The 18663-nt window shown below is 45.0% G+C and overlaps 1 protein-coding gene and 1 long non-coding RNA gene across 2 annotated transcripts in view; one reads left to right on the top strand and one right to left on the bottom strand.

Annotated features, from left to right (window-relative positions):
* LOC308179656 (uncharacterized protein) overlaps nt 1-18663 on the bottom strand; it is a 224520-nt gene that overhangs the window by 89156 nt on the left and 116701 nt on the right. The gene's annotated exons all lie outside the window — the stretch shown is intronic.
* The window catches only part of LOC308179670, a 43146-nt gene that overhangs the window by 2029 nt on the left and 22454 nt on the right, over nt 1-18663 (top strand). Inside the window, exons 2-7 of the long non-coding RNA XR_013940472.1 lie at nt 1110-1273; nt 4413-4560; nt 5075-5247; nt 8598-8766; nt 14680-14968; nt 17457-17666. This is a non-coding gene — a long non-coding RNA (uncharacterized lncRNA). The remainder of the gene's footprint in view (nt 1-1109; nt 1274-4412; nt 4561-5074; nt 5248-8597; nt 8767-14679; nt 14969-17456; nt 17667-18663) is intronic.

Here is an 18663-nt window from a genome sequence, read left to right as displayed (position 1 = left end):
GTGGGGGGGGTCTGATTCTTGTTTTGAGAAGCTATAATCTAGTATTTCCTGGAGCTAAATAATGTGTATTTTTAAAAGCAAATTTCAGCACAATATGCGTGTTCAGCACAATAGTGGGTGTTCATGGTTTAGGGTTTGCCGAGCTCTAAACCGTTGATGTGCTAGGCACCATTGAGCAGCCCCAAGCCTTTATAAGGGTATTGACTTCACTTGTAACTGGCTAAACTGCTGCTGGGTGCTGCAGGGCATGTCTATGCACGTATTATGGTGTTATTATTTGTCTGTTTAAAGTTGGTACTGTGTAGCTTAACCAAGATGGAGTGCTCTTGTGTAAATCACAGTGTGGCAGATAGTAAGAAATGCCTCCTGTCCTGATGGCTGTGATGGAAATGGCTTGTTCATTGGTCAGAAGTCCTCCTGAAGCCCCAGGGTCTGGTTCTTGGCCAGTGAAAATCTGGCTGAGTAGAAACGTAGTGAAGGATACAGTGTGCAGACGCAGATGTATATATGGGGCAGTAGAATTAGCCCTGTCAAAACTGGGTGTAAATATTTCATGGTGCCCTACTGAAGAAGAAAAACAGCAAGCAGGGGATTTTCAGTTGAGGCTATGTTGCTCTGCTGAAACCCTGCTTGGTTCAGCAATTCCTAATTTGCTGGAGGGAATCACTGGGGACTAGTACATTCCTGTGTCTTGGCTTGGGAGCAGGGAAACTGGGCCCTTGTGTGTACGGTGGGACAAGGAGGAAGGAAAAGTCTGGAGGGAAGTTTTCTGAAGCAGCTGAGTGTAGACAAACAGGTGCAAACACAGTGATACAAGGGCAGCAGTGTGTGAAGGCACACACTGTGGCACAGCAGTCTCTACTACCAGCACTAACTCTGGAGGAATAACCCTACTTAGCTGGAAATTTGAGTGTAAAACAACAATAAATAAGGAGTGGCGAGTCAAGCAGCAGAAAACCAGGGAAAATTCCAGCTGGACTGTATCTGTTAAGATTCACACTCAGACAGAGGTGTATTTCTGCCAACATTGATTAAAGAGGTCTTTATGAAACACGCAGTTCTTACAGCTTCTCCAGCTTTTTTTTTTCCATTGGTCTATTTTGTTCTAGAACACGACCCTAGGCCCAGTCCTGAAACGGGTGAATATTTCCACATGAAGAAACCTCTGAGCTTTTGGAGGAGCTGCAGGGGCTTGGTGCTCCTCAGGACCAGAGAGAGACCTGCTGTGTGCCAAACAGTTGATACCACACGTGGCATTGACAGCTTTTCTCAGGTAATAAGCAGAGCATCAGGGATGCATTGTGATCTGAGCCCAGGCTCACCAGTCTCTGTTTAATTGTGTCTGAGGTTTCCAGGAGAGGCTTTACAAACCAAGACCTGCTGAGGGCTATGTGGTCTTCACAGATCCCTCAGTTAAGTGCTGGGACTTTGTCCCCATGTTTGTATGTTCATTTCCACTTGCTCCTGGCTGCCTTGCCAAGTACCACAGGACTCATGTCTGACACTGCTCCTGCTGTTGGTATTCCTGGATTTCCCTTGCAGCTTCTCCACCACCGTGACCATTTCTCTGCCTCCCTTCCCTATGTCCAGGTTCTAGCAAAGCTCATCTGTCCAGCACAATTGTGCTACAATATCCAGCAGCCCTTTATGCCCATGAATACCCTTCTGGTAAGACATACGAATGATCAGATCACTAGCACAAAATGATGTAGCATAGGTGGGAAGCTGTGAGAAAGGGACTGTGTGGGCATTGGAGGCAGGAACCCAAACAGCCTTCCTGATGTGAGCAGCCCAGCTGCTGAATAAAAGCCTACACACTTCCTTGAATCCACTGGGATTCCAACCTCTGCATGCTTGGGTAGGTCCTCTGCCTCCTATTTCCCTAGCTATTCTCTTAGCTAGGTTTGAGTACTTTAGGAATCTGCAGTCCCACAGACATGGCAGAATGTCAGCATCACGTGCTAAGTTTCCTTCCACTGCTGCCAGGCTCGAAAGACAAATACTGTGAGAGAAGAAAGAGACAGGATATAAACACCTACATCGGGACTTTTTCTGAAGCAGGCTGGGTGGCAAAATTGGAAGAATGCTAGGAATGTCCATTCTGGTTCACAGTCGAACCCGATCCTTCAGAACACCCACGGCATAACTAGCCCCAGTAAGAATGGCTTGGGACACAGTTGGATGTAGCTTTGCTCTTTGGTTTCTTCCAAAGAGGTGCAGCCTTTCTTCTCTGTAGTGTCTTCATGACCGTGGTATTGAAAGGCCCCAGAGCAGCAGCATCTCTCAAGCTGAGGGGAATGCAGCCACAGAGCAGGATTCAGGTACATCAGGTGCAGATCACCCTTGCCTGATACCTCCTGGATTTTTTTTTTTTTTAACCTCAGCAAAAATTGATCCACAGCACGAGGGTGCTATACTGCCACTGACTGCACAGGTCCAGATGATGTTACAAGCAGCAGGAAGCACGTCCATAGTGCCAGACCTGGAAACCACATGTCAATAACAATTCATTTTACAGAACAGTGCGGCAGAGTTCAAATCAAGGGAGCCTTTTGCCTGACAAGCAGAAGCTGTTTATTGGGAGATGAAAGCACCTCTCTCATGAGAAGGCTTGCTCATTCATTTTTAGGCAGCCCCCACATCAAAAATTCTTGCAACCTGGAGTCTTGGCTGTCTGGTCAAGTGGAGGCCACAGCCCAGAAGGAACCAAACTAACGTAAGCGGTTGCTTCTCCTTGGAACATTCTCATGCACAGCTTTGCCAAGCCACCACAAGGGCTTGTAGCTTGTTTCTGTCTCCTTTAGCAGTGTGTCAGTACTGTACTGTGGGAGAAACCAGAATGCTGTGTAGCTCCCTCAAGTTGTGGCTTCACCTGCCTTAGCCCTGTTACCTTCACCAGATAAACATTCCCTCCTAGCAGTGACCTGGAACAAACTGTCTAGCAAGAAATGGAAAACAAAGCCACAAAATCTTTTCTGGTGTCAGGAGTGTCTGTTCTTGGCAATAAATCAAAGGTAGCAAATTTCCTTTGAATATTCTGGGCTTGACAGAATGACTGTATCTCCCAGACAAGACAGTAGACTTATATTGCAGTCAGGAAGGATGATCTCTGATGGTTACATTGCAGCAAATGTTACCGTCTCGCTTTTGCCTGCAGTTTGTACAGCTTGTGCCACAACCAAGGCAAACAAAATAACTGAATGCTATATTGCACAGAGAGCAAAAGGTCCAAAGCCCAGAGAAACCATCATAACGAATTCTGCTGATTCTGCTTGCCTTTGAGTAAGGTGCTGCATGTAGCCTGTTCAATTGCCTGTTGAGTCCAGTCAGCATTTGCTGATATTGTTACACGCTTGAGTCAAAACACACCTCACTGCCTCACTGCCTTGGCGAAGGACCTACCCGTTATCCTGTGAAATTTCCTCTGTTTGTCTGTCAGGGCTGACATGCTGTAATCTTGGGGGATAATCAACAGCGAAACCATTCATAAATCACAGCTAACAGAAAAGACGCCGATAGGGTCTTAAATTTCAAGCCTGCGAAGCCATCATTTCAACAATGACAGTCAAAGGGGAGATTAAGAATTCTTTTACATGGAAAAGTTTTTCTTGGAAGAGCAGCCCTCTCTTTGGTTGCCTATAAATACAGTCATGTGGATTTGATTTTTACATGGCCATTCTGCCCATTTGCGGGGAGTGCTCTGCAACCCCAGTGGGCCTGTTCTCGCACCAAACGGGCGTGTGGAGGGACTGCAGCCGGATTTGAGTAAGGCATCAAAAGCAAAGAACTAAAGCTTTGCCGGGTGCCAGCAGAGGCCAAATGGGGCATCTGGGAGGCAGCGGCAGGATGTCCCACAGAACCAGACCCTCTTAGCTCAAGTGCAGCATGCCTCTGGGTCTGATTGCAGAAGGGAAATAAGACCGGTGCCATTTCATGGCGCAAGAATGCATTCAGAATTTTTCTGTACTTGCACATCGTGGTGTTTAAAGCTGTAAGGGTATGGTGAAATCTGTAGCCAAGTGTGAATGCAGGGCCGGACTGACACTCCAGCCAGAGAATAGGTGCCTGTCTGACCCAGACTGTTTCTTGTGTTGCTTTGTTCATTTGAACCAACTGCTATGCCTCAGAGGAAGAGGAGGGGAAGTGTTTCTGTGCAGTTCTTGCCCTCCTTGCCATGGATGACCAGCAGCGCTCACAGCATCTCCCTTTAGGTTGAGAAGAGCTAGTTTTATGCTCTGGAATAATGCTCATGGCTATTCCCAGACAGCCCAGCTGGAAATGGACCCTGCCCGTTCAAGTGCAAGTCTGGGATAACAACTGTTTACAGCATATTTTCCTGCTAACTATAGCAAGGTCTATTTGAATTACTCAGAGTAATGTTTGACTCTTGCTGTCTCCATTTCCATCCGTAGGGCAGAGTAGGAGAGCTAATAATGACCAGTCAGATGGGAAAGCCAGAGGAGAAAGACCACGTGGCGGAATACAAGCTGCTAAGATGTCTAATGTGCTTTCCTTCGGTTACTCTTCCATTCAGAGTGAGAACTAGGTCGCTTTCTGCTGGTATGTTTACACTCCCTGATTTCTAGACATACACTATGTTTCCTACTTCTGTTTTTCTATCCTACTTAATTTCGTGGCAAGCAAGGGAAAAATACTGTTCTGGGAAGGACAGTTTTGTTCTAAGCATGGTTAAAGAAAAATGAGCACACCAAAAGCTACCCTGGTGAATTAAAAAAATAATAATTCAAAAAAGCAAGTGATTCATAGCTTATGATTTTCTGGGAGTTTTTTAAAAAATTGAAGAAGCATTAATAACAGTGAGGATAACTCTCCCCAAGAATATTTTTTTTCAGATTTTTTGTGTTTGTTTAGAATGCAGGAGCAGAGGGGAGATGTAAATCCTCACTGAGCAACTTACAGATTAAATTCTTGACTCCACAAATGGATGTTATTGTAAGGACTCCTATAGTTCATATTCTTGGCTAGTCTATTGGTGTAGTGTTGTGCCTCTTTGATTTACGACACATTATTCCTTCTGTAATGTCTCACAGTCAATGGCATGTTTCTTCTCCAGGTATCCACCCCATTTAGCACGCTTATAAAGCTGGGAAGGACAGCCACAGCTCTCAAATTGCCTGCTGAGACATGGCACGCTGAAAACAGGGCATGACACAGTAACACGTGATGGACAGTGGGGGAGATGGCTTCACTGGTCTCCTAGCTCTATTTCCTACAGCTCTAAATCAGGTATGACATGAAAGAAATGATTTGTGCACCATATGGTGACCTGAGGATTGGAGGGCCATCTTCTTCCAAGAGCAGTAGCTGTCAACTTGTCACTTGTGGAAGGAAGCCAAGAAAAGCAAGTCTACAGTCAGCTTAAATTCACTGTACAGGAGCTGCATCATTGCTGAGAGTCCACAAATGGGAAAAAAAGTTAGAATCCACTGTCCTAGGGAACTTTTCAAGTTAAAAGTCTTTGGTTCTAAGATAATATCCCATGAAAACTAGTTGCTTCGTGATCTCAGCATCTTTCCTAATGAAAGAGTGGAAGCTATGAATTGAACTTTCCTCAAGGATATCAGACCATAGATCCTGGAAATCAATAACTTCATTCTTAGAGGTCACTGAGATGAAAATCCATTCTTCTTCTTGTTTATCCCTGTCAGCAGGCTCTCAGCAGATCTCTCTCACAACGCTCTTCCCCATGGCTGTCCAGGAATAACCCTGTATCAGTGGGAGTCTCTTTTGATTTCTGTAATAATTAGAGACAGACTGACCCCTCTGTATGTGGTGCTCAGAGGGACTGACCTAGGTCCCTGGTGTCTGACCATGCTGTATCCAGCTGCTTAGCAGCTGGGCCTGAAACAACAGCCCCATACACGGGATACAAGCTTAAGCTTGGTCAGTCAAAGTCCTCCGAGTCTACTGAATTGCCTTCCAGAATTTAGCAATGGTGGACGGCCAAGTGAGGTCACCTGTCCCCAGACAGTCCCCTCAGCTGGGCTGAGGCCACTGGAGTCATCAGCTAAATTACCTTGAATTGATGACCTGCAGATTAAAAGCACTACAACCCAGTCCCCTTTATGCACAGAGCCCCCATTTCCTTTTGTATTTCTTTAATAGAAAAATAACAGGAAAAGTAATTACTGGCCATATGAAATTTAAGTTCATACAATATTTCCTATAAGGCTTTCAAGCAACTCCTTGTTAAAGCAGATAAGTTAATCTATCTTTTGGTTCAGGTCACAGTAGGTTTTCAGCTTTAAATCACCATGGCACAGTAACTAATGACATTTACCATAGAAATGATGTTGAAAAAACAAGGAACCTGGGCAATTATTAGGTGTATATTTCCAGTGAAAACAACCCACATAAAGACAGTGTCAGTAAAAAAGGATGATTGATCATCTGGATTTTGTTCCCTTGCGTTTTCTTGCCTACTTTCTCTACAATGTAGTATTAATTCTAGTGCAGTTATTGTAATGAAATCTGCTGGCGGATTTTCCAGCGTGAGGAACTCTGGCACTGCCAGGAGGGGCACAGCAGGGCTTTCTGCCCCTGGAGGCTGAAACTGCACAGCAAGAGGAGCATGGTCCCTTCAGGCATTCAGCTTTCAGAAAGACCAAAGGTATGAGCTTTGGCAAAGGTGGGGTTTTTTCCACTTTGAATTCTTGGTAAAATTCTGCATGTTCCAGTCTTGGCTCAGAGCTCATTAAAGTCAATGCAAAGACTCTTATTGACTTTAATGAACAGTGGTTTGAACCCTAAAGCTATTACACGATCAAAACTCCCGCTGAACTGTAAATATGTTGGTGCTTTGTTTGCATTGCAGATATAATATTTGGCTACAAGGCAGGGAAGCTTGGGATTGTTTTCTATAATGGTCTCTGTGCCTCTTTCAGATGACCAGTATTTTTACCGGAGTGTTTATAATTATAATCTTGTTTATTAGGTTAAATAAATTGGCCAGACTCAATCACAATGTAAAACAGGAGCAACCAAAAGCTACTGAAGTCAGGGAGTGAAATTTGGCTTCCCTCACAGTATGTATAGTTTTGTTCGGCTGTTGGCTACTGTTGTGAGAGAGCTTGTTTTCATGGTACATCTGGTCCAGCCACATGCCACAGCATCATGAGAAAAGTTCTAACACTACAGTACATATTTTGCACTGGGTAGAGCGAGTCAGTGGAGCAATGGGAAGCAAAGAAAATCAATGTGCAATAGAAAAAAAACACACGATACACACAGAGATATTTTCTGTTCAGAAAAAAAGTCAGGGATAAAACCAAAGCTCGGAGCTCAGAGCTTCTCACTGCGTGGTATCATTCTGCACAGCCTTTGGAAAGGTGTGTCACTTGTTCTCTAGACTGCCACAACACCCTGGGATGCTGTAAAAATAGCTGGCAGTGCCTGACTGACAGGCAAGAGACGTGTGACCCTAAATTATGATGTTTTCCTTTTCATGATGAAATGAATGCTGCCTTAGACAGAGGCTGAAACACATCTGTTTGCGGTGGGAGTGCCATTTTAGGCCCGTTTCTTTTGAAACTGGGGTTGGAACTGCCAGGGATCAGCAGAGCTCTGGGCTCACAAAGAGGGCACTGTCTTTGAGGAATCTTTACATAAGCTCTGCACAACCAAGGCAACAGGAGTTTGCACAGCTGCTGCTGGAAGCAAACATGTACTTTTAGCTGACCTGGGCTGATGACTTCGGGCGTTAAATCTGACGCTTTCCAGATGTACGGCCTTCTCCTTCCACAGTCCCCAAACATTCAGTCCCCAGGCAAAAAGGAAAATAATAACAATAATAATAACAATAATAAAAGGGTGCTGTAAATAGCACACTGTAGTGTATGTTCCAGAGCTGACTTTTATGGATTGCATAGTTTGTCCAGTTTGAAGGTGTGTGGCATTACCCTTTCCTAGGAGCTATGTTTTGAACCACATTTGATTCAGAGCTAATTAGTGTCGCATCTACCTTCAGTCTCATCTCTGGCTGAGCACCTTCTTCAGACCAGGTGGCTAAATAAAAAGAGCTCTTTTTACGTGCTGGGATTTGGTGAATATTGCCCTGTGAGTGTAAGACCCCCAGGGAATAGCCCCGTGATGGGGCCCAGGAGCATTCACAAGGACAAAGGCATCTTGCCAAATAATTAGCAAATATTAAGCTTTGTGCTTCATGGCAAAACAGAACTGAGCAGATCAAGGGACAGATTTACTAGTGAGGATGTGATGAAATACTTGTGAAGTATTTGCTGCAGGACGAGTGACAGGGAAGGGGCTGGCTGCTCCCCCACACCATGTCCTGACTGCATCTCTGCTGCTGCAAGTTGCAAGCTGTGCTGCAAAAGTCACTGCTGACTGCACAGCAGGCCGTGGGATGACATTTTTCACTTGATTATCAGTAGGTAATGGAACTTCATCCTTGCTCCAGATCCGGCATAGTTTTCCTCCACAGACTAGTTATTTTCAACAGTAATTTCTCTCCTCCGTGCATCTCTGCAGCCCTTGGATGTTGAGATGTTCTTAGGGAGAGTGATGGAAGGGTGTGGGGTGCCTGAAGAGGATCATTTATTTTATTCCATTTTATTTAGGTGTGGTATTTATAAAGGCTCCAAAATTGGCAGCAAGAGAAAGGCAAATATTCTGCTGAACTGGAGACCGCCCCAGCACAGACAGCTGCAGCCCAGCCTCTCCTCAGTCTCCCTGCCAGTTCTCTCAAGCATGACCTGGTTTGAGGACCACCTTCAATGAGATCAAAAGGTGATTTTCCCAGTGCTTGCTACACATGCCACTTCATTGCCTGTCACCTGGGTGGTGAGTATGTGAGACTGGACGGCTGCTGGCCTCCCTTAGATGAACCATGAATAACTCCAGGGAAGAAAATGGTGCAACGAAGGTCAAATTAGATTCCTCCAAAGCCCTAGAGATGCATCCTTCCATGGTGTTCTGGGGCATCCAGGGAAGTGGCTACTCAAAACTATCTGCTCTTTGATCAGCAGGCAACTCTCAAATCCCTCCAGCTTGGGGGATTGTGTGTTATCCTGGGAAAGGACCCTTGAAATATGGGACAGACAGCTGCTGAGAGAGGGTGGATGTTTGGTGCTCAGTTCTGCAGGGCCTTTCAGCTACAGAGCAGTTAGCTTCTTACATCTTTCTGTCTCACCATTCTTATTTCTTGGTACTTGCAACGACATGAAGTTTTGCTTCCTTTTAGCATTACTGAGAGAGAAATAAAATGCAGAATTTCTGTCTTGGGAATTTTTAACCTTTGTTTCCCTCTTTGGCTGTGAAGAAACACTGATGTTTCCAAATTTTTCATGGCAAAAAATTTCAAAACATCTTGGTTTGCAGAGGTCAGTAAGTTTTACTCTGACATTTTTGGATCAAAAGTATGTGTTGCTGTGGTCCAAGTTGACATGCTTCACTTTAGTTTGTTCAATTAACCCGAAACGCTTTGCTTCAACTACATTCAACCCTGAGCATCAGCCTTGAATCGTATTTCCTCCTGGCAGCTCTCATCTGGGAACTTAATACCCATATTTCTCAGGGGACAGTGTGTAGCTGCTATCGTGTCTCGCAGACCTTGGAGTCCACTCTGCATCATGGAGAATGGAGTCCTCAAGGAAAGAGCCTGTGGGAAAGGTGAGACATCTAAACCACAACCCCAGTGAAGCAGTGTACTTATAGGAAAATGAGGTTTTAAAGGTTTATTGAACACATTCAAACCAAAACATAGTTTTCTGATTTTGTTCCAACTGGCCCTGTAGAAAATGCTGCTTCTTGACTTTCCTTAATTGAAAACAAAACAAAAAAAAAAGTGTATTTTTATTTCTTGCTTCTGAAAGGTAAGAGGGTTCAAAATCAGGATGTTTTTCTCCCTGAAAATTTCAATTTTGTGAAAACCACCTCTTTACTGGGCAGCCTTCCCAAAGGGAATCCCCAGCCAGCCCCAGTGCTAATATCAGTGCACACTCTTTGGAGCTGATCCAAAGGTCATTCACGCCATTAGACATTTTTATCGTGGACTTGAATAAACTTTGGACCAGGCTTTTTTGGCAGGAATATACACAGTCTGAAAACCTAAAAATAAATCCTGATTTGGAGCCATCCACAGCTTTTTAGCCACCACGATGGTATGAAGGTACGAGCTTGTCAGAGAGAAGATGATGGGATGATTTTGCCACCTCTGTGGCCAGTTATCTTCTGTTTGCTGAAATAAACAAGGAGAGAGAGAGCATTCTGCAAGCTCAATGTTAAGAGTTCTTTACGTGTAATTTCCCTGTGAAGCATCAACTCCAGATGGAAGATGTTGTCTCAGGAGATGATCTGGTTTTCTGCTCAGGAGGTTTTGCAGCAGTAATAGCTCCTGGAATATGTAATGCTGTCATCCTCAGGTTTAGGAAACGGAGAGGTCCCTCCATGATGCAGTTTGTCTGCACCAGTAGTTTTGGGGGCCAGCAAAAGGTGCTGTCCCACAAGAGAAAAAGAACTGCTCAAAGCACAGAATTTGTGCTTTTCACTATTTGTATCCTGTCCATGGCCTCAGAGGTTCACACAAATGAGGGCAAGAAGAAAACCCCTGGTTGCAATGAATTGTTATCATCTCATTCACCCCACCCATTCCTCTTGCTATGCACCATGAAAAGATTGCTACACAAATACTGACAGTGAGTCTCATACTGTAATTACCACGCCTAAACTCTTTCATCTGGAGCCTGCTCCAACTGTCTTTAATGGCCTGAGTCTGACCTGTGCGCAGAAAAAGCAAAGTGTTTCCAGCATTTCAGTTCATCCCTACCGACACAAGAGTTTCACAGTCCGTCACTGCTTGCTGGCTGGTGAGTCTGTAAAGCTGAACTCAAGTAACTGGTCACTTACTGTTGCTGAGGTTGTATGAGTGGCCACATTTTTTGCAGTATCTTCAGTTGAATCGTCAGTTTGGTTGGTCCGTTTCCTTCCTACACATCTTTTACATCCATCAGAGTACTGGATATTTTGTTTCCTACCCATAACTGGAAGGAAGATGTTTGCCTCCTCCATGAGGTTTATAGCGGCCACTCTTCTGTTTCCTCCGTCCACTGGTTGCTGCAATTGTCTTGATTCCCAAGGCAGCTCTCACAGCTGCAGCAGTTTCTGTTGAAGGGTGTTAAGTTGTGGCAGTAATAATGCTGGCTCTGGTGAGAATACAGACGTGTAGTTTGTTGATCCTGGACTGCAGAGCAGTACTACTGCCTGGCAACTGCACCGCAAGAGCTGGCAGGCAGAGCTGTTTGCAGCACACTCCTCTGAGAGAGGAAAGGGTGTTTTCAAATTTCTTCTTTCCCTCCCTCTCCTCCAAGTCAGAGCCTGCCAGGAAGCTTTGGAGAGAAGCTCTGGTGCTCCAAGCTGACTGCGGATGTCTGGGCTCTTGCTCCAGGACACGGACACCCAGCAAACTTTGCTGGATTTCTGCAGTAGGTGTGCGTCGTTGTAGGCCGAGGATGGCACTGGGTCACTGGACATTGTCTGCTTTACAAGGAAACCTGCAAACCCTTTTGGGGATCAGCATGTTGTCCTAAACATAATCAGGTGTTCAGTGCACAGAGCATTTAAATGTGTGTTAGGTGCTAACTTTTCATTGAAACCTGGTCCCATTTCAGTCTCTCTCCTAATTGTTCAGTGTTCAGAGGCCTGAGATAAAATCTGAGTGAAAATGTGCCAGGGAACTTCGCTGGGGTTGTTCATCAGCAGAAAAATGATGCCAGTAAATTAGGGGGAAAACAAGCACCACATGATCCAACAGCAACCTTAGTTTATGCATTCTCTTTGCACAGTTTAACAGGGGGACATGTTACCCCATCCAACCAGCTACAAAAAAAATGATGTGGACCCTTTCTCGCCCCAGAGGCCATGCACTGTCTTTTCTTGGGATGTAAGTGAAATGTTTATATATTGTTGTGAATTAGACACTGCTCCATGTGACCACTGAGGAGGGAAGGGGAGGGATGTTTGCTGCTTATAACTACAGCATGGTTTTGACATGGAACTGGGTTGGGATGTCAGAGTTTGCCTGACAGTCAGAGTTTCCACGAGGTATAACCAGGAACGCATCAATGGCCCTCAAGGTACAGCCACCTCAGGGTGAAAGACAGCAGCTGTTCCATCATTCACAGAAATAGTGATAAAAGAATATAACATATGGCTGAAACTTCAGAGGGGGATTTGTGTTGACAAAAGTTAGTTGCCCTGTTTGGAAATGGCCTAGAGAGAGAGTTTAATGTTCAGGGATTGTACAGTCACAACCTTGATTTTCCATCTGCTTTGATGTCTCAATTAGCAGAACTTGGAGTAAGGGCAAGGGGAGCAACTTCATGGCTGTTTCCAGCTTTTGTGGGGGAAAAAGGGTTTATTTATTAGAACAGGCAGGTCACAATTTAACTGAGAGTTTGTCAAAGGAATTCAGAGCCTGTGGGATTTATGACAAGGTGATGAAAGAGGAGTTCTGATAGTTACCCAATAAGCTTCTTTTTGCAAGAACATAAAGTTAAAGAAAAAAAATAAAAAATGAGGAATTTTTTTTTCATGAATGGGTTCTTGTAGCGTGCAGGCTGCTAACACTATCAACATTGTTTCTGGGGAACTCCAGACATCTAATCAATCTTCATTCTGTAAGAAAACGTTCCAAATTATACGAAAACCACATGGCTTCTCCTGTTTGTAGGGAAAAACCTGACCTGACCCCATCTGTGCTCCAGAATGGTTGAGTCCCCATTTTAGGACTAATTCCAGCAATGCTTGTGATCCATTTTCATTGTCCTAGCACTCAGCAGAAGGCATTTTGTGTAAGGATGCAGCTTTCCTTAAGTAAAGAGAGAGGTGTTCCAGGGAACACATGGAAGGGAAGATGGAGTTGGAAGCACTGCATTGCACATCCAGGCTGTTCCCAGGCTGTTCGTATTCTTTAACGTGTAGAGGTCTTGGCAGATGCATTCATGATCTTTGCCTGGTGTAGAGAACGCCCCATTTGCCTCATTACGGCTGCATTCTCTTGCTTCAGCCTCTGAGAATTATGTCCTGTTTTTTTTTGGTGGGGCCAGGAATCAGATTGTGTTGGGTCAGGACAGTATCACCACTGTTTCTGAGGCACCTCTCGTCCGCCTCCAAGGCCTGGTCTGTCACCCATCGAGGCTGTGCGCTGGAAGCACAGCTGTGAGCACGACCTGAGGCTGCCCTTCAGCACACCGCAATGACCAAGCAATCCTGCTCACGCAGGCAGGTTGCTTCCCGGGAAGCCTTGCTATAGGAAGGAGGCAGACAGATGAGGCCAGAGGCTGTATCCAGGGCCATTCCTCAACCCTCTCTTTAGCAGCAGGGGAGAGCATTAAGGATTTTATTTTGGGGGCAAATTAGGAACATTCTGGTATTTTCCAGATAGCTCTAGTCACAAGAGGGGGGCAGCAGGGCAGAGCCACAACTTCCCAGGCCAGCACTGCAGTCCTGCCTTTCTAATAATCTGCTTGAGCTTCTTTTCCCTGGAGACTCCTTGATGGCAGAGCTCCCCCACAGGTTAAATTTCTCTGGCACATGCTGGCTTGCTGTCTGCTCGCGCTCCAGCACTGGACCGTGGGAGGCCAGCCCCTGCTGGCTGCTTCCATAGCGTGTGTGACAATCCCTCATTTGGTTGTGGAGGGGCCGGGAGCAGTTGTCTTCAGACAATACTTCTTCCAAAACTTTGAGGACAATTGCTTTCATTTGACCTTTGTACACACATCATGCAGACATGGTAAGTGTAAAATAAATATTGGTTTTATTTATAAATATACATAAAACTATATATATAAATGCAAGTTCACAAGGCAAAAGCAAATTTTCCTTTGAAGGAAAGGGACTTCTGCTAAAAAGATGTTATCCTTTGAAGACGAGTAGCTTGTCTCATAAATTACCCTGCTGTTTCCTCAAGATCTTGTGTAGAAGTTAGAAGTGTGGCGCACCATAGTCACTAGTTTCAAAGCCCCATTCAAACCAAAGCAAACTGCAACAAGTTATCTCTGGAAAACAACTGAACTATGAATAGACCTGGAGATTTAAAAAAAAAAAAAAAAAAAAGGAAGAAGAAAAAAGAAAAGCTATAGAAAAGACAAATTAGTCAGCTATTTTGAAATAGGCTTTAATGATAGGGCTTGCATCTAATTTTCAGACCGCAGCAAACATGGAGGAAGATGTTAGGTTCCAAACCTTGGTCTATGAGAGAGGAGAGCAGTGTGTAAATAAAATTAAAGGCAACATGATGTGACAGAGCACCAGACGGGGATCCTCCAGGAGGCTAGACCAGCAGGGTTACTGAAATTTCTCTGTGCCTCGTATTTTCCTGTTGTATCACGGAGGACATAGCACTCTCTTTTGCTGTTTGCTTTAACACTGATCAGTTCAGTTTCTCTCTTTAGCAAATAGATGCAGATCACCAGAGTTGAAACTAGGAATGATTTTGGGAATGGGAACAACACAGCATCTGACAGAAGCTAAAGAAGATGCTGGTAGCAGTACCTATTATCACAATGTTATAGACAAACCATTTACCAAGTTTCAATCTGCTGAAATCCTCACACATGAGGAACCCCTTCAGTTATTTATAGCATAAACTCTAATCATGAGAGCTGAAATCTGTCCCCATGTTTTTTTTTTTCTTTTTTACAGTTGCTGCCCCCACTTCTACCCAATCCACCAAGTTCAAGCAGCCAGTTGCCCCTGAGAACGTTAATAGACCTTAGTGATCCTGACCAGCCTCACCTGGGGCCTCCACCACCCCCTCTCTGCCTTTGTGCGGCATGGCTGTATATAAGCTCAGACCTGGGCCTCTATTTCCTTCTCAGGTCTTTTGTAGTGACATGTGACCTGCTGCATCAGCATGGTTTTTTTCCAAGATGATCTGGACTCAGCTGAAGTTGGGTGCTGCCACCACGTCTGCCCTGCCCGCCCCTCTCAGGTACTGTGGGGCTGGGAGTGGGTTTCCAGGAGCCTGGCACAAATCATGCTTGAAATCTGGTGCCCAGCCCTGTAGGGAGCAGCTGCCTATTGCTGCTCCCTGCCAGAAATTTGCATGGAGGATGCCCCCTTTAGTAGGGGAACTATCTTGAGTAAATGTAGCCTTTAAGGTCACAGCAACCTCAGGCTTCTCTTGCTTTCCTAGCCAGATCTATGTGAGGCTCTCTGCCTGTTTCAAGACTGGCTTGCTCTTGTTACTTTTTGAATGGAACATCAGGTGTCTGGAGGAGTCCAACAGAGCTTCATAGGTGCTTCATAGCACTGTTAGTGATGTGCTGCTCTGTTTCTTGGGCTGTTGCATTTGAACTGTGTTTAACTGCCCTCTCCAGCCCATCAGGAGGCCAGAGAGCTGAGGACACAACCCCTAAGCATTTAAAAAATAAAAGATCATACAAGTAGATATAACCACTTGGAGCTGCTTCTTGTATGCATATGCAAGTCACATCTGGATTGTCAGGCATGGTATCTCTGGATCTTACCCCAATGCCAGGGGCTGCTGTTGCCAAGTCCACTGGCATGCTGCCTCCCTGGAGCTGGCTGTACTGCTGTCCTCCACCAGTGCCTTGGCTGTGCAGCCCAAGTCTCACTTCTCACACGTAGACAGTGTTAGGTGTGAGTAGTTCCAGGGTCTGGTGCTAGACTCTCTCCTCCCACAAAAGAGGGAGAAAGAAAACAAGTCCTTTGACGTCAACCTTGCAGAAATGTTTTCCTATTGAATGAATGTTTTTCTAAATATAAAATACCTGCCATCTGGCTAAATACACCACAAGGAGAAAGAGGTAGTGTCTGGAGCAGGTAAGACTGCCTGGGCCTTCTCTACCATGTTTGGAAAAACACAGTCAAATGGAATATCCTAACATTGGTGCCTCAGCACTGCTATACTGGTCTCTGTTGCCCTGAAAACTTTGTTACCAGCATTCATATGACCAAACTGATCACCTGCTATATTTATTGTTGTGTACAGGCTCAAATGTCTCCCAGACGGTCAGTCTGAGTCACTAGCTACAAAAACAACTGCCTTGGCAGAAGGCATCTGAATGCTGTGCTAAAAGTAATTTGGTCTAGGTGGGAGCCTGAGAAACTTTACTCCATCCTGATACCCCTCTGGCCTTGGACCATGTTTACCTTTCTCCTGATAATCAACTTTATGATTTTCTGGTGTTCCAGGATCAGATATCAATAAAGGCTCTGGTATTCAATGTGCTACACACCAACTCTCTGAAAACATTGCAGGCAGGTCTCTGGGAGATGTTGAAGGTATTTTGGCCTTTAGGCAGGCACAAAGGCAGAGGCACGTGTCCCCTCGCGACTGACTGTGAGCCATATGAGCAAGTGGTTTGCCCTAGGGGTAGGGTGAGGCCTAGATTGCCTGATTACTGGTTCTTTTTCCATTCTACCCTGCATGCTATTAAAATACACCACAATTTTATTTATCCAGGAAGCTAAGGCTGGTCTAAGAGCCAAACAAGTCCCCCTCAATGAGGGGAAAAAGTAATCTTTTGAACCCTTTCTGTGGAATGCACATTTGCTCCTTCTTTCTTAAATAATGTCAAGGAAAGCTGAGAAAGTTCAGCAAGAAATCTGTCCTGCCCTTTCCTTGTCTACCTTCGGTGTGTTTTTGTTTCTTTCCAAAACAGTTAAATTTCCGGACAAAGAGAATTGGGACTTTGCTTTGAGTTTCTTGGCTCTTCTCAGTTCATGTCTCGCTGGCTATTCCTTTATTCAGACAGAGGCTTTTGTGCGCAGTATATGAGGTTGAACCGATGGCAAATATTATTACAGTCTCATATTCTGAATCAACACCAGCCAAGCCGCCCTTCTAGACTGCTCTAGCAGGATTTCATGTCAAGTTGTTCCCCTTCTCCAAAGATCTGACGACTGTGCCCTTCAGCACAGTCATTTGAGTCCCTTGACTCCACAGGGCAGGACTGTGAACAGTGCTGTCAAGAAAAAAACTGCCTTGCGGTTACTCGCTGCCTAACTTGGACTGGGCTGCACAGCTGAAATCAGGTGCTTTGTCTGGGTGAGCTGCGTGCTGAGGTTTTGAGTGGCCTTCTCAGTCAGAAGAGAGAAAGCAACAGTGAGATCTGGGCCCTGCTCATGAAGCAGAGTGTTCAGAAATGAAATAGGATTGAAGGAAAGCAGCTGTTCTAGGGACAGAGTTGTTGCATAGAGAAACCTAGAAATAACTGGAGGATAACATCCAAGACGAGCCTTGAAGTTGCTAACAGACTGTTCATCATCTCTCTCATTATCTCACTCTACTTCTTTCATCTGTTTGTTTGTTTTACACTTTGTCTTGATGCCTTCTTCGTTCAGCTGTTCCACAAATTACTTCCTTGCTTTAACTTTCAAGCCCTCAATGGCTGTTATTTCTTTTCTTTTTCAGCTGGTCAATTGTTTTCATCCTTTTCTCTTCTCTTTGGCAGGAGAAAAGAAGAGATGGCAAGCATGAGAAGAGGTGTGGATGGAGGAAGTCAAAGCAGCAAGGAAGCTAGTCCCATCCCTTTATGGAGAGGCATCCTGAAGAAACTCATCCTGTAGTCAGCGTTCCTCCAGTGGCGATTACTGATATCTGAGGAGACTGTCCTGTGGCATACTGTCGCTGCAGCAGAGCATCTTGCTGGGAGAAAATGTTGGTGAGTGCCTTTTCCAGTTTTTCAGGGGCTTTATCCTAGTCTTCAGTAGTGTGTGAACTGAGATGTGACAGGAGTATAGGCACTACTAAAGCCCTAAGATACGGTGAAGTGCTAGACTTGATACTGGAGGAGGAGAGGGAAGTCAGCGTGGTTGCCTCTGGGCTTTCAAAAAAGGGTTCTTAACTTCACCGTTCAGTGGAATATGAAGCTTTGTGAGCCAGTAACTGCAGTATCCGTCTAACTGCTCATCCCTCTGCTTCCTTCTGTGTCCCCGTTAGGCTCCATTGATGTGCCTTCTCTTCCCCTGCCTTGCAGTTCATAGTTTCAAATGCAGCCTTCACAGTGGCTATCTTGTGGACGCCTGGATGCAGCTGTAGCTAGACATGGGTCTGGCCATCCCTGGGAGATGGTCCTTCCTCAGTGTGACTCTTATCTCTGGGGGCTTTTCGGTAGGGCTTTTCTAATCCTGTGCACTTTGGAAAGTTTCCAGAATCTCTCTGCCCCTTGCAGACTCAGAGGCTAATGTGCACATTGCTTTAATTTGTTCTTCAAATGAAATCCAATTATACCTGTAGGTGCCTGGCTGTTAAGTCAGTAATTTACTTCACGGTAGCTTAGCATGTTTTTTAAATGCCTGTTATGCTAGGGGTTTCTGTTCACTGCAGGAATGTGCAAACCTGTAAAATAATACTGGAAAGAATTTCTGTGGGGAAAAAGAGGCCCAAGGTGAACCATACTTTTTTTCCCCCGTTCACCCATAGGGCCATAAAAGAGCTAACTAAAGAGCTATAGGGTTGGTGCTGCTTTACAAGCTTTCTTAACTTGTCAACTCTACCATAGTTGGTGTGTGTACTGGGTACAGATCTGGGGAGAAAGAAAAGGGGCAGAGGATGCAATACAGGACTTCTTCCTCTAATCTCAAAATGATATCTGTGTGGTTTGTATGGGGTGGGATGAGCTTCAAGTGTAAAAGCATTTCTAATCTTAAAACATCTTC

This window comes from Anser brachyrhynchus, assembly GCF_964034855.1.
Source record: "Anser brachyrhynchus genome assembly, chromosome: 17".
Lineage (NCBI taxonomy): Eukaryota > Metazoa > Chordata > Aves > Anseriformes > Anatidae > Anser > Anser brachyrhynchus.
The sequence above is the reverse complement of the archived record's forward strand: the minus strand, read 5'-3'. Positions and strand labels throughout refer to the sequence as shown.